Consider the following 13,565-nt stretch of genomic DNA (forward strand, 5'->3'; position numbering starts at 1 on the left):
CATTTTCTTTCTCTGTCACTGTTGAGTGAGAAAGAGAATGTTGGTGTTCCGAGAGATTTGGGTGTCCTTGTGCAAGAAACACAGAAAGCTAGCATGCAGGTACAGCAAGCAATAAGGAAGGCAAATGGCATGTTGGCCTTTATTGCAAGGGGGTTGGAGTATAAGAGTAAGGAAGTCTTGCTACAATTGTACAGGGCCTTGGTGAGACCACACCTGGAGTACTGTGCACAGTTTTGGTCTCCTTATCTAAGGAAGGATATACTTGCCTTGGAGGCGGTGTAACGAAGGTTCACTAGATTGATTCCTGGGATGAGAGGGCTGTCCGATGATGAGAGATTGTGTGGAATGGGCCGATACTCTCTGGAGTTTAGAAGAATGAGAGGTGATCTCATTGAAACATACAAGATTCTGAAGGGGATTGACAGGGTAAATGCTGAGAGGTTGTTTCCCCTGGCTGGAGTGTCTAGAACTAGGGGGCATAGTCTCAGGATAAGGGGTAGGCTATTTAAGACTGAGATGAGGAGGAATTTCTTCACTCAGAGGGTTGTGAATCTCTGGAATTCTCTGCCCCAGAGGGCTGTGAATACTGAGTCTTTGAGTATATTCAAGGCTGAGATCGATAGATTTTTGGACTCTAGGGGAATCAAGGGATATGGAGATCGGGCGGGAAAGTGGAGTTGAGGTCAATGATCAGCCATGATCTTATTGAATGGCGGAGCAGGCTCGAGGGGCTGTATGGCCTACTCCTGCTCTTATTTCTATGTTCTTATGTAGAAAGGAATAGCAGCACTTCGAAATTCCACAGTGAGAAAATTTAAAATGTGGTGTGCGGGGTGCGGGTGGAAGAGAAAAAGATTGACCGAGATTGGGGTCAAATCTCATGTCTTTGCCGTTTTGTCATTCTCTTACCCAGAGACTTTTAAGATCTTGTCGCATTGATTGTAAGATTCCTGTCAAGCCAAGTTTTGTTCAACAAGCAATGGTTGTCTCTTAACTGTCCTCACCGGCATAGACCCACTGGGCCAAATGGCCTGTTTCTGTGCTGTGGACTCGATTTATGAAACTGCTAAAGCAGAAGGCTCACAACCACAACCTTCTTAGGCAACTCTGAAGTGGTCTAGCAAGCCATTCAGTCATGCCCACATCCTGAGAATGGAAAAAAAGGCACAAGCTGAGTGGGGTTTCATATCATTAACTGAGGTGTAGTTGACTGAGAGCCACTGAATGCTTAAGAGGAGGAATGAATATCACTATGGGATAAATCCAGAAAGCATGAGCTCCTGATGATGGGAAGTTAAATCTCGCAGTGCACCAGGACCGTAATCGTGCGGAGAATACTGTTCGGGTGGGGGAGGGGTGTGTATGGGTAATGCCTCCTGTACATTTAATAATATTTATGATCACTTTAAAACCGTCTGCTTTTGGGAGAACGGAGAAGGAAAGGAAAGCAGCAAAAATGGTACAATTAGGGATGACCCTTGGCTCAAGATCTATTACAGCTCCCGGTTACTTATCCAAATGACATTTGCCTATTCTCATGTGAGTCATCAATAATGTGCCTAATTCAATTGCTGCTACTGATCCATCTGCTGCTTTCGATGGACACTGTTTTAAAGGCAAATCTTTGAAGTCTCCACTGCAGCTTTGCTTTGTGTATTGGTAATGCAGTGGAAAGGGTATGACGAGATGTGGCAGGATCCACAAAAAAGACCTGGGGTGGGAAATTTTAACCAGCGGCAGGTTTCCAGTGGGTTTGAGCCAGTTTCCCACCCATCAGCCCATGGCAGTAAGAAAGAAAGACTTGTATTTATATAGCGCCATTCACGACCACCGGACGCCTCAAAGCGCTGCACAGTCAATGAAGTACTTTTTGGAGTGTAGTCACTATTGTAATGTGGGAGTACAAAGCCCCAGCGATTTTTGCGCGCCGGGCCTCATTAACATGAGGTGAAATCAGCCAGGGTTCTTGCTCCACGTTGCCTGCCTGGTTACGGGCTGGGCTGCGATGCCCCTCCATGGTCGAAGAGGCTGCCAACACCTCAGAGATCTCGCACGGATAATACCGAGTGGAACTGATCAGCGGCAATTGGACAGAGCCCTCGGGAGCGGAGTTAGATTGGGCCTGGAATTTCCTCGGAGCCGATTGCGCCCCACCACTGAAACTTCACCGGAAGTGCGCTGTAAATTTTGTTTACACACGTAAATGAGGTTTACATTGCGCTTCCAGCAAGTTACCTCAGCAGATTGGGAGCAGCTCCCAGCAAATTCCAGGCTTTTTGGTCAAGGGATGTCCTCTCCTCCTCCAGTCAGAAACGTAAGCTCAACCAGCGAAGGCTGTAAAATGAAGGACAGTGTAAAGTCTGTGGGTTGTATAGCGAAGTAATACACAGACTACAAGAGTAACTTTAACAGGACTTTACTATTCGAAGGTCAGGGCGAATCTGCCCAATAAATCCTGACACCGCACTTATATACCGGTGTGGTCACCGTTGGTATTACAGTATACAGCAGCCAAGGCAAAGTAGTGCCACACATAAAATAGTTCTCTTAAAGGTGGACGGTTACATACAGTAGTTCTCTTAAAGGTAGAATAGTTACATACACTACAGACAGCACTCTTAATCGGTTTGACACCAGCGTGCTGCCCCATTCTAATCACCGCATCTGAATTGATAGGGTAGGTAGAAGGAATCTATTTCCTCTGGTGGGGGAGTCCAGAATGAGGGAGCACAACCTTAAAATTAGAGCCAGGCCATTCAGGGGTGATGTCAGGAAGGGCTTTGTCACACAAAGGGTAGTGGAAATCTGGAAAACTCTCCCCCAAAAAGCTGTTGAGGCTAGGGGTCAATTGAAAACTTCAAAACTGGAATTGATAGATTTTTGTTCGGCAAGGGTATTAAGGGCGATGGAGCCCAGGCGGGTAAGTGGAATTGAGGCACAGATCAGCCATGCTCTAATTGAATGACGGAACAGGCTTGATGAGCTGAATGACCTGCTCCTGTTCCTATGACAGGACATCCGAAAAAAGTAACAGCAAAAGTAAGGCTTTCGAACCGACGGGACTAGCTGACTTCCCGGCTCTACCCGTACCCCAAGCACTGACCCGAGTACCACCCTTTCCACACAGTGCAAGTTGAAGGAGTAAGTGCTGGCGTGAAAGAGAATGTGCGGAATAGCGCTGTCCAGCGATACTGCTGTCAGCCTTTAGGGTCCAGTTACAGAAAGGCCTACCGAAAGCTGACTCATTGTAGGGAACATTTTTTCCCTTTCAGAAGTGACCGCTTTGAAATGAATACCTTTGACTGATGGGGCCCTGTTGAGAACAGATATCAAGCTGAAGTTGCTTCCACGTGCCAGGGAGACGGAAGGGAAGAGAGACGAGCTCACCATCTGGTAAGAAAGATTTGTATATTTACATGCACATTAGAATCAATTTGCATAATGTGTGAGATTATTACCACATCAAAACGTTGCTTAGCGACCGCAGGTAAAGATGCCACGTCCAAATCCTGGCTCGTGATTGACTGTGGCCTCTCTGAAACGCAGCCATGTCCTTTTGAAGAACGGTTTGTTGATCCCGACGAGGTGCACCGGGAGAGTGCGAGGGCTCCATGTGGATTTGGCTTTGGTGCAGTCGATGGGTGATGTTCTGATACAGCGTAGTTAGGGGAAGGAAGAGATCAGTTTAGTTGTGGTGCAAATAAGATCATGGCAGCCCTCATCCCCCCCCCCTTGAACCTGGTACTTTGAAGGGCATCTGTGAAAGGGCAACAGTATAGAAATGGCTGCCATTGGATTGTACTATAAATGAAGTTGGGCAAACAAGTTGATTATGGGGTGTCATTGAAAGGCCAGCACTCTTGATCAGACTTGTTGAGATCCTCCATTTGGATGTTAAATGATGCTGAAGGTAGAGGAAAGATCTAATAGTTTAATTTTCTCCAATTCACAATTCCTGTTTTTCTTCCTATTTCCACAAGTTTAGGTCCATCTCCCCACTCCCCCAAAAGCCTTGTTAGGTCAGTTCCACAGGCACCGGGTTTTCTCTGAGGCCTTGTCTGACTGGTTGTTCTTCAGGTGCAGACAGAAGATCTCGGCAGGCAGTTCGATGACTGAGAGAAGCAATATATTGGGAACACCATCACTTCCCAGTTCCCCAACAAGACACAGGCCATCCTGACATGGATGTCTATCATCGTTCATTCCTTTTCACTGGGTCAAATTCCTGGAATACCCTTCCCCAACACCACCACCATCACCACAAGGGCTACAACGGTTCAAGGAGAAGGCACACCACCACCACTACCCTCTTGGGGCAGCTAGGGATGAGCCGTATAGAGGCCTTGTCTCCCACATCCCAAGAACAAATATCAAAACAAAACACGAGGGCATCACGTGGGAGGCATCACAGAGGAGCCTGAGCCTGCCCTTAGCTGACGCATAGTTCAGGAGCCCTGTCTCCGAACCCCCACTCCCCAATTTCTTTCCTGAGCCGGCGGTACTGAGGACAACTACAGTACCCCTACTGGGATCTCATCTGAGAGCAGCTAATTCAGAGATCAAAGCTGGGACCTCCTTTTCTGTATGGTGCAATGACACACAAGGCAGTGCCTGAACTATTCATTTAGTTGCAATAAGGTTCCATTCACATAACAGCCAAGTCCATTCTGTGTATGGAAGGACCCACCGGTGCCTATTTTCAGTATCTGCATCTGGCTCGTCCTTGTCAGTAATGGAACGACTCCTCAGTGCTTGTGGAAGCAAATGGAAAATGGGTTATCTGCAATGCAGCATTTCATGCGGGGCTGAGTTTTAACTATTTAAATTATTGATACCTTGACAGTAATTTGCTTGTGCCACTGTCTTCAGCCTCAGCCCAGCAGATGCTTGCCAGACAGAATGCAGAGAGCAGCTTATCGCCCAGCTTTAGTTTGAAATGCTCTGAAATAGTCTTTGAGAATTAATTGTGTAATTAGAAGTCATTTCTGGACAGGAAAGTTTGGGCTGGTAGTTGGGCAAGGATTGCCAACACACAGTCAGTGCCCGTCAAGTGACTGCACACGGCCCTGGAGTAGTGGCAAACGGGCTTCTTTTTCCTCCTTTGCCTGAGTGCCGGATCGCAGGCAAGGAGAAAATGAAAGAACTTGCATTTATATAGCGTCTTTCATGGCCTCGGGACGTTCCAACGTGCTTTACAGCCAATGATGTACTTTTTGAAGTGTAGTCACTGTTGTGATGTAGGAAACACGGCAGCCAATTTATGCATAGCAAGATCCCACAAACAGCAATGAGGTAATGACCAGATAATCTGTTTGTGATGTTGGTTGTGGAATAAATATTGGCCGGGACACCGGGATAGCTCCCCTGCACTTCTTCGAATAGTGCCATGAGATCTTTTATGTCAACCTGAGAGGGCAGACAGGGCCTTGGTTTAAGGTCTCATCCGAAAGACGGCACCTCCGACAATGCAGCACTCCCTCAGCACTGCACTAAGGTGTCAGTCTGGATCTTATGCTCAAGTCTCTGGAGTGGGGCTTGAACCCACAACCTCCTGACCCAAAGGCGAGTGTGCTACCCACGGCCGACGGGTGCCTTGTAGATTGGATGGGAGGGGAGGGGCTGCAGTTTTCCCCAGGCTTTTCAGACTGGCTCGGGACGTTGGAAGATTAGCAGGTGCTTCTGTCAGATGAGCAATGGATTGGGATGGCTGCAGTTCCCAACTGTCTAAAACACACACGTGAAGAATAGTCACATGGGCGAGGTACTTGAGGACAACTAACGGCCTGTGTGACCGGACTCTGGAAACCATCAGTACTTTGTGGAGGAGAGGAGAAAACTGGTTAAATACCATCGGAAAAGGAGGCCATTTCCTCGCGCCTTATGCCGTATTTATTTGGAGCAAGGTTCAATGCTCGCCAAAGAAATAAATCTGCAGGTATAAACACTTGTATATCGCAATGAAGCTTCTCCTGTTTCAATGCTGATTTCTTGGTTGCAGTGGCTGCCCACTTTCTGGTGCTTGTTGATGAATGGAATGTAGCTGAAAGTGTTGCATTGTGTGCCTGTCTACAGAACCGTGTCTAACTGCTCTACAATGGCATGCAGCACACAATGTGCTTCCCTCGTCAGTGCTATTCACCCGCTTGTTTGTTGTAAAGGAACGCACAAGGGTGCAACTGAACAAGCCAAGCTGTTCTGAGCTGTTCGGTCAGCATTCAAAATGTTGTTTGAATTTGAGCCAAACCTTTCTCTCCCCCCAACCCCCCACCACCATGAGCGGAGTCTTTCCATTAAAGAGGGACTGTAGCTGAAAAACAGTCGAAACTCCGCACGCCCCCTGATCAGGGCACAAAACAACATGAGAGACTCTACTCTGTGAATCTCCAAGCCCATTATTGTTCTTGCTAATTCTCCTGAAGGTGCTGGCCTACTGTTCTATTGGCGCTAACAACTCTTCTGTACCTCCTCAAACAATCGTTCAGCCTAGACAACAACAGTCTTGCTAACTCTCGCGATTTAATCACAACACACGTGATTTTTAATGAAAATTCAGCCCAAGTTGCAATCTCGCGATTCACCTCAGAAAACTCATGATTTTTTAGCTTTGCATTAAACTTCACCATGATTGGTTACTGGGGACACGTGGGTTAGGCGGGAGTTCTCAAACAGGGGGCTCGCCGATCCATACTTAATCCCCCGTTCACCAACAGAGTCTCTCAGATCTAGACGCTCATCGCCCAAAACAAACATCATAACAACAACAACAACTTGTATTTACATAGCGCCATTAACGGAGTAAAACGCCCCAAGGCGCTGCACAGGAGTATTTTAAGACAAAAAAATTTGACACCGATTCACATCAGGATAAATTAGGGCAGGTGATCAAAAGCTTGGTCAAAGAAGTAGGTTTTCAGGAGCATCTTAAAGGAGGAAAGAGAGGTAGCGAGGCGGAGAGGTTTAGGCAGGGAATTCCAGAGCTTAGGGCCTAGGCAACAGAAGGCACAGCCACCAAAGGCTAAGCAATTATAATCAGGGATGCTCAAGAGGACAGAATTAGAGGAGCGCAGATATCTCTGGGGGGTTGTAATAAAAGAAAATAATCAGTGGAATTGCAGTTTGCAGAGGATGCATAGGGCAGCTTACGTTGGAATTGCTGCCGGAGATTTGCTTTGGCTCGGTTTTACACGGTGTTGTAGGCAGGAGGAGGCTGCTCGCTCGTGGTTGCCTGGCCTGCCTGTAGCGGCCATACTGTGGGGACTTGACTTGCTGCAGAGGGAGAGCTGCACGAATAACATTTCCTCGACACTTTTCCGGTAAGTCCTACATCACCGTCCGCTTTTATTTTTGTTGAAATGCATTTCCAGAGATGCTTGCTGGAAGATGCAACGAGATGTTTCAATCGGCGGCACTTCTTTTGGGCTCTCGCCCCCTTTTTAAATGTTTTTTTTAATGTGTTGGTTTGTCTGCAGCCGATTTGAAGTACTTTTCACCAGGTTCCGTCTATAATCTCTCTTTTTTTCTAAGCCCGTAGACTGAGTCTGTGCAATGTAGAGATCGCTGAAGCCACACTTGTCTGCTTTTCTTTTCCATTCATGCACAAAAGACCAAACATTTAAAAGGAAAGTTAAATAGTTGATGAGCTGTGTGTATCGTTGGGAGCTCATTTTGAATTGCACGGTCAGTGAACTTTCGGGTAAAGAAACAACTGATCGAACAGTTATTTGTCCCACTGTCCCTAGGTCTGGCACATAGAGTCATAACGGCACAAAAGGTGGCCATTCAGCCCATCGAGTCCGTGCCGGCTCTCTGCAGAGCAATCCGGTCAGTCCCATTCCCCCGCTCTGTCCCCATAACCCTGCAAATTTATTTCCCTCAAGTGCCTATTCATTTCAAAATTCTACTCTGTATTCCAATATCCAGGTCATTTATTTATATATATATCAAAAAAAGCAGTGGCCCTAGCACTGGCCCTTGGGGAACACCACTGTCTAACATCTTCCAGTCTGAAAAACAGCCATTTACCACAACTCGCTGTTTTCTGTCCTTAAACCAGTTCCTTATCCAAGCTGCCACTGACCCACCTATTCCATGAGCCTCAATTTTGTTAACCAGCCTTCTATGTAGTACTTTGTCAAATGCCTTCCTAAAATCCATGTAGACAACATCCATTGCATTCCCTTCATCAAAAAATTCAATTAGATTAGTCAAACATGATCTGCCTTTTACAATTCCGTGTTGGCTCTCCTTAATTAGCTTTAACATCTCCAAGTGCCCGTTAATTTTTTCCTTGATTATTGTTTCTAAAACTTTACCCACCACTGATGTTAAACTGACCCACGTGTGGTTACTAGGATTGTCCTTACACCCTTTCTATTATGATCGCTCTGACCCAAGGGGCCTCGTACAACAAGATTGCTAATTAATCCTTTCTTGTTACATAATACCCAGTCTAAGATGGCCTGATCTCTGGTTGGTTCCTCGACATATTGGTCCAGGAAACCATCCCGTTAACACTCCAGGAATTCCTCCAAAACCTCCAGGTTCTGGACTCCCCAACCATCGGGAACATCTTTCCTGCATCTAGTCTGTCCAGTTCTGTCAGAATTTTATAAGTTTCAATGAGATCCCCTCTCATTCTTCTAAACTCCAGCGAGTATAAGCCCAATCGTCCCAATCTCTCCTCATACGTCATTCCTGCCATCCCAGGTATCAGCCTGGTGAATCTTCGCTGAACTCCTTCCATGGCAAGAACATCCTTCCCCAGATAAGGCGACCAAAACTGCACACAATACTCAAGATGTGGTCTTACCAAGGCCCTGTACAACTGCAGCAAGACATCCTTGTTCCTGTACTCAAACCCTCTCGCTACGAAGGCCAATATACCATTTGCCTTCTTTAACCGCCTGCTGCACCTGCATGCTTACCTTCAGCGACTGGTGCACAAGGACACCCAGGTCTCGTTGCACTTCCCCTTCTCCCAATCTATTGCTATTCAGATAATAATCTGCCTTCCTGTTTTTGCCACCAAAGTGGATAACCTCACATTTATCCACGTTATATTGTATCTGCCATGTTTCTGCCCAATCACTCAACCTGTCCAAATCATCCTGGAGTTTCTCGGCATCCTCCTCACAGCACACACGCCCACCCAGCTTTGTGTCGTCTGCAAACTTGGAGATATTACATCTAGTTTCCTTGTCTAGATCATTAATATATATTGTGAATAGCTGAGGTCCTAGCACCGATCCCTGCAGTACCCCACTAGTCACTGCCTGCCATTCAGAAAAAGACCCATTTATTCCAACTCTTTGCTTTCTGTCTGCCAACTAGTTCTCTATCCAAGTCAATACCTTGCCCCCAATCCCATGTGCCTTAACTTTGCACACTAATCTCTTATGTGGAACCTTATCGAAAGCCTTCTGAAAGTCCAAATACACCACATCCACTGGTTCTCCCTTATCTATTTTACTTGTTACATCCTCGAAATCCTGGCTCCTGCCCCTAACAGAGAGGCCTTTGAGGTCAGCAAAGCACCCCAGAAAAATGACTGGCTTTCTTTTTTGTTGTCTCACGTCTAACACTTTGAAGTGTTGTGTCTGAGGTGTGAAGGGTGCACGCTTCATGCTCAAATGGGTTCTAGGGCCTGGCTCGAGTTGAGCAGGACATTGAAACGCAGGCCTGAAAGCAAACCAGGCCAGGTTCAGGATGCCAGATCATTGGCTCCGTTGGAGCTGATGCTGCCCCAGGATGCTCGGGGAAGGACCGCTCCTTGACGAACAATAATTCGAAAGAATCATTGTGGTGTACAAGACATTGGTGGATTTGAATAATTCCGCATCACTGTCAGCTGAATTCATTGGGTAGGCTGGTTTCGGCATTGCGCTGACGTACCCAAGCTCCTCAGGGACCTGACTGCAGTTAGCAAAGGGGAGGGTTGTAAACTCCAGTGATTAATGTGGAATGACAATCGGCAAAAAAAAAGCACCTTTTCTTTTGAAAGCAAAGGCAACAAGAGACATGGTCGGGCGTCGGGTAACTGTCACCTGTTGCCTGCCTGTGTTGAGAATGTCGCAGTACAATGGTGCGTAAACTTCGCGCGCCTGACTGGCTGTCTGCTGACAACACCGGGTTTACAAAAACCTAATCCTGCAGAAAAAGAGTGGAGAGGGGGCTGGGGAGGGAGACATTGATCTGTGACAATGTTGGAATAAATAAAGAGGAACGCTCGCAGACTGTTATTTTTAGAGCTGATGCCATTAATTGTTCTCAAAGAAGAAAGAAAATAAGCCAACCATTTGTGGCTTTGTTTTCGTCTGTAATGTGGCAGGCAGTGCTTCTAGAGCTTTCCATTTTGTTCTGTTAGCTTTTTCAGCAATTTAAGGCTGTGTGAAAGGTTTTTTTTTCCCTGTTGTGAGCTCCTGTGTACGATCAGTACTGCAGCACTGAATGAATCTGCGCTGCAGCACATATAATTTTAATGACCTTAAAATTATTATTATGACTTGCATTTATATTGTGCCTCATATATCGAGATAGCCCAAGGCGCTTTGCACAATGAATTACTTTAAATCGATGTTATGCGGCGAATGCAGCAGCCATTCCGTGCCAGCTGTTTGTGGGACCTCGCTGTGTCACATGGCCCACATAACAACCGTCCCACATAACAACCGTCCCTGCGCTTCAGTGTAATTACATAGGATTACATGGGATATACGGCACAGAAACAGGCCATTCGGCCCAACCAGTCCATGCCGGCATTTATGCTCCACTCGAGCCTGTGTGTGAAGCACTTTGGGACATTGAAGGGTGATCTGATCGAGGTGTTTTAAAATAATAAAGGCATTCAATAGGGTAGATACAGAGAAACTATTGTCTCTTAAGGGGGAATCCAGAATAAGTGGGCATAATCTTAAAATTAGAGTTAGGCCTTTTAGGAATGAAATCAGGAAACACATTTTCACTCAAAGGGTAGTGGAAATCTGGAGCTCTCTTCCCCCCAAAAGACTGTGGGTGTTGGGTCAATTGGAACTTTCAAGACTGAGGTTTTTGTTAGGTATCACGGGATAGGGAGCAAAGGTGGGAAAATGGATTTGAGGTGCAGATCAGCCATGATCTATAATAGAATGGCAAAACAGGCTCGAGGGGCTAAATGGCCGCCTGATGTTCCAATTGTCTGAAAGACTTGCTAAAGCTCTACATAATTGCGAGTCTGTTCTTTCTGAATCCTGAAAACGTGTGTAGGCCCACGTTCTCTCAATGCTGTCACTTCCTTGAGTGTGGGGCTATTTATTACTATGGTGAACAGAAGATATCTGCCCTCTGTTTTGAGCCAGTCCTATAGAGGTTTGAATGGTCTATTGCAGTAGACGGTCATGGAGGATAAAACATCCTCTTCACATTGTACCGCCGACATTCGGTTTGTGAGGGTGGGGGCAGTGCGATCAACAAGACCCGTGCCTAGGGATGCCAATCTTCCAGGAATAAGCTCCTGGACAATGCTGCGAGCAGCGCTGGAGAAAAATCACAGGGGCCTAAAAAAAAAAAAAAAGTGTTTTTTTCATTTTGTTTATTAGTTATTAAAATATTGGCGGTCTGGGGGGGCGGTGAAATGGCTGCTTCATAGTCAAGAATTGTCCAGTTGAGTAATGAAGAATCTGCTCACTTTCCGATTGGCTGTGGGAAGGCGGTGTGCTGCGAGGATGGATGTGTTGGGCGACCAATGGGGGGAATGTGGGGGTGAGCAGTGGGAGGAGGTGCGCCATATAATGAAACCTTCAGGAATACATCCAACCAGAGTTGGCAACCCTATCCGTGCATTCAGGACACTTGGACAAAATCATGTGAGAAAATAAAGCAGCTATGAATTGTTTAAATTACACTATTGGAGGTGTCCTTGTCTTAAAGATCTGATGCAGAGGTAAATGCACAGCTTGCGGGTTGCTTTGTTGGGTGTAGCGAGTTCCCTTAGAGTTCTTGGTCCGGAATTTGCGGTCAGCGGTGAAGCAACGGCGATTGCCGCTGACCTCGAAGAAAGCTGCCCACAAACATTTCTGTGATGAAAACTTCAGCTTTCTTGGCCTTAATTTAATTGTAGCGCTGGCAAAAGGGGATCCCCAGTGTACAGCAGCAGCGATGTCATCAAGCTGTCTAAGCTGCCAATCACATTGAGGAATTCTCACAGGCAGCAAACCAGGAAATAAAAAGCACTGATTATCATTTCACTTTTTAAAAAATTACAGAGAGCGCAATAAAGATCAAGACATACACATGGGGTTACGGTAGAACCTGAAATATCATAAACAAACTTTAAATTAAAATTAAAAAAAAAAAATTATTTATTGTAATTGAGAAATTTGACATTCTACAAATATAAAATTAGTTTTTCATCAGTTAAAACGTCGTTAAAACCCCAATTACGCCTATTCCAACAAGGCTTAACTTTTTATGGGGTGTTTAACAGCGATGTTAGATCGGAAAAGCTTAAGTTTTTGTCAGTTCAACTGATTGCCAGCTCTGGGGAGTTCCACTGCAGAGCAGTGATTGACTAACTGCAACTTTAGGATTTCTGTGTTTATCTGTGCATGCACTAAATCCTGAAGTTGCTATCAGTGAAGCAGCATTTATATCTCAAGAAACATCACTAAAAAACAGATTATTTGGTCATTATCACATTGCTGTTTTTTGGGATCTTGCTGTGCCCAAATTGGCTACTGCATTTCTTCCAATTCAACAGTGACTACACTTAAGTGACTGTAAAACGCTTTGGGACATCCTGAGCTCATGTATGGTGCTATACAAATGCAAGTTTGTTCTTTTTCCTTATACAACCGAGTGGCCTACTAGGCCACTTCAAAGGGTAGTTAAGAGTCAACCAAGTTGATAGAACATAGAAATAGGAGCAGGGGTAGGAGTAGGCCATATGGCCCTTCAAGCCTGCTCTGCCATTTAATACGATCATGGCTGATCTTCTACCTCAACTCCACCTTCCTGCACTATCCCCGTATCGCTTGATTACCTTAATATCCAAAAATCTGTCGATCTCTGCCTTGGATCTACTCAATGACTGAGCATCCACAGCCCTCTGGGGTAGAGAATTCCAAAGATTCACAACCCCCTGAATGAAGAAATTTCTCCTCATCTCAGTCCTAAATGGCCGACCCCTTATTCTGAGACTGTGACTCCCTAGCCAGGGGAAACATCTTCCCAGCATCTACCCTGTCAAGCCCTGTAAGGATTTTATATGTTTCAATGAGATCACCTCTCATTCTTCTAAATTCTAGGGAATATAGGCCTAATCTACTCAATCTCTCCTCATAGGACAATGCCCCCCAACCCAGGCATTAGTCTGGTGAACCTTCGTGGTACTCCCTCTAAGTTTTCTATCCCCTTCTCCCCAGTATTTCTCCCCTCTCCTTCTGAAGGCATTCACTCTTGCTGGGGGTGAGGGGTACAGTTATGTATGTACTGGCTGCATTCTGGTATCTCCCCCAAGTGGCCATTCTTCATGAGTGACCATCAAATAAAGCAGGTGTTGACCGGCCATTCCACCATGGTAGGTATCTCAG

At 45.9% G+C, this 13,565-nt stretch overlaps 1 protein-coding gene across 22 annotated transcripts in view; it reads left to right on the forward strand.

Annotated features, from left to right (window-relative positions):
• Positions 1-13,565, forward strand: part of nrcama (neuronal cell adhesion molecule a) — a 498,783-nt gene that overhangs the window by 280,381 nt on the left and 204,837 nt on the right. For all 22 annotated transcript variants that reach the window (XM_086008649.1, XM_086008662.1, XM_086008653.1 and 19 more), the window contains one exon: positions 3,273-3,393. The gene's annotated coding sequence lies outside the window, so the exon portion shown is untranslated. The remainder of the gene's footprint in view (positions 1-3,272; positions 3,394-13,565) is intronic.

Source organism: Somniosus microcephalus, chromosome 16 (assembly GCF_052327205.1).
Source record: "Somniosus microcephalus isolate GS21.2 chromosome 16, FLI_Smic_1.0, whole genome shotgun sequence".
In the NCBI taxonomy this organism is placed as follows: Eukaryota; Metazoa; Chordata; class Chondrichthyes; order Squaliformes; family Somniosidae; genus Somniosus; species Somniosus microcephalus.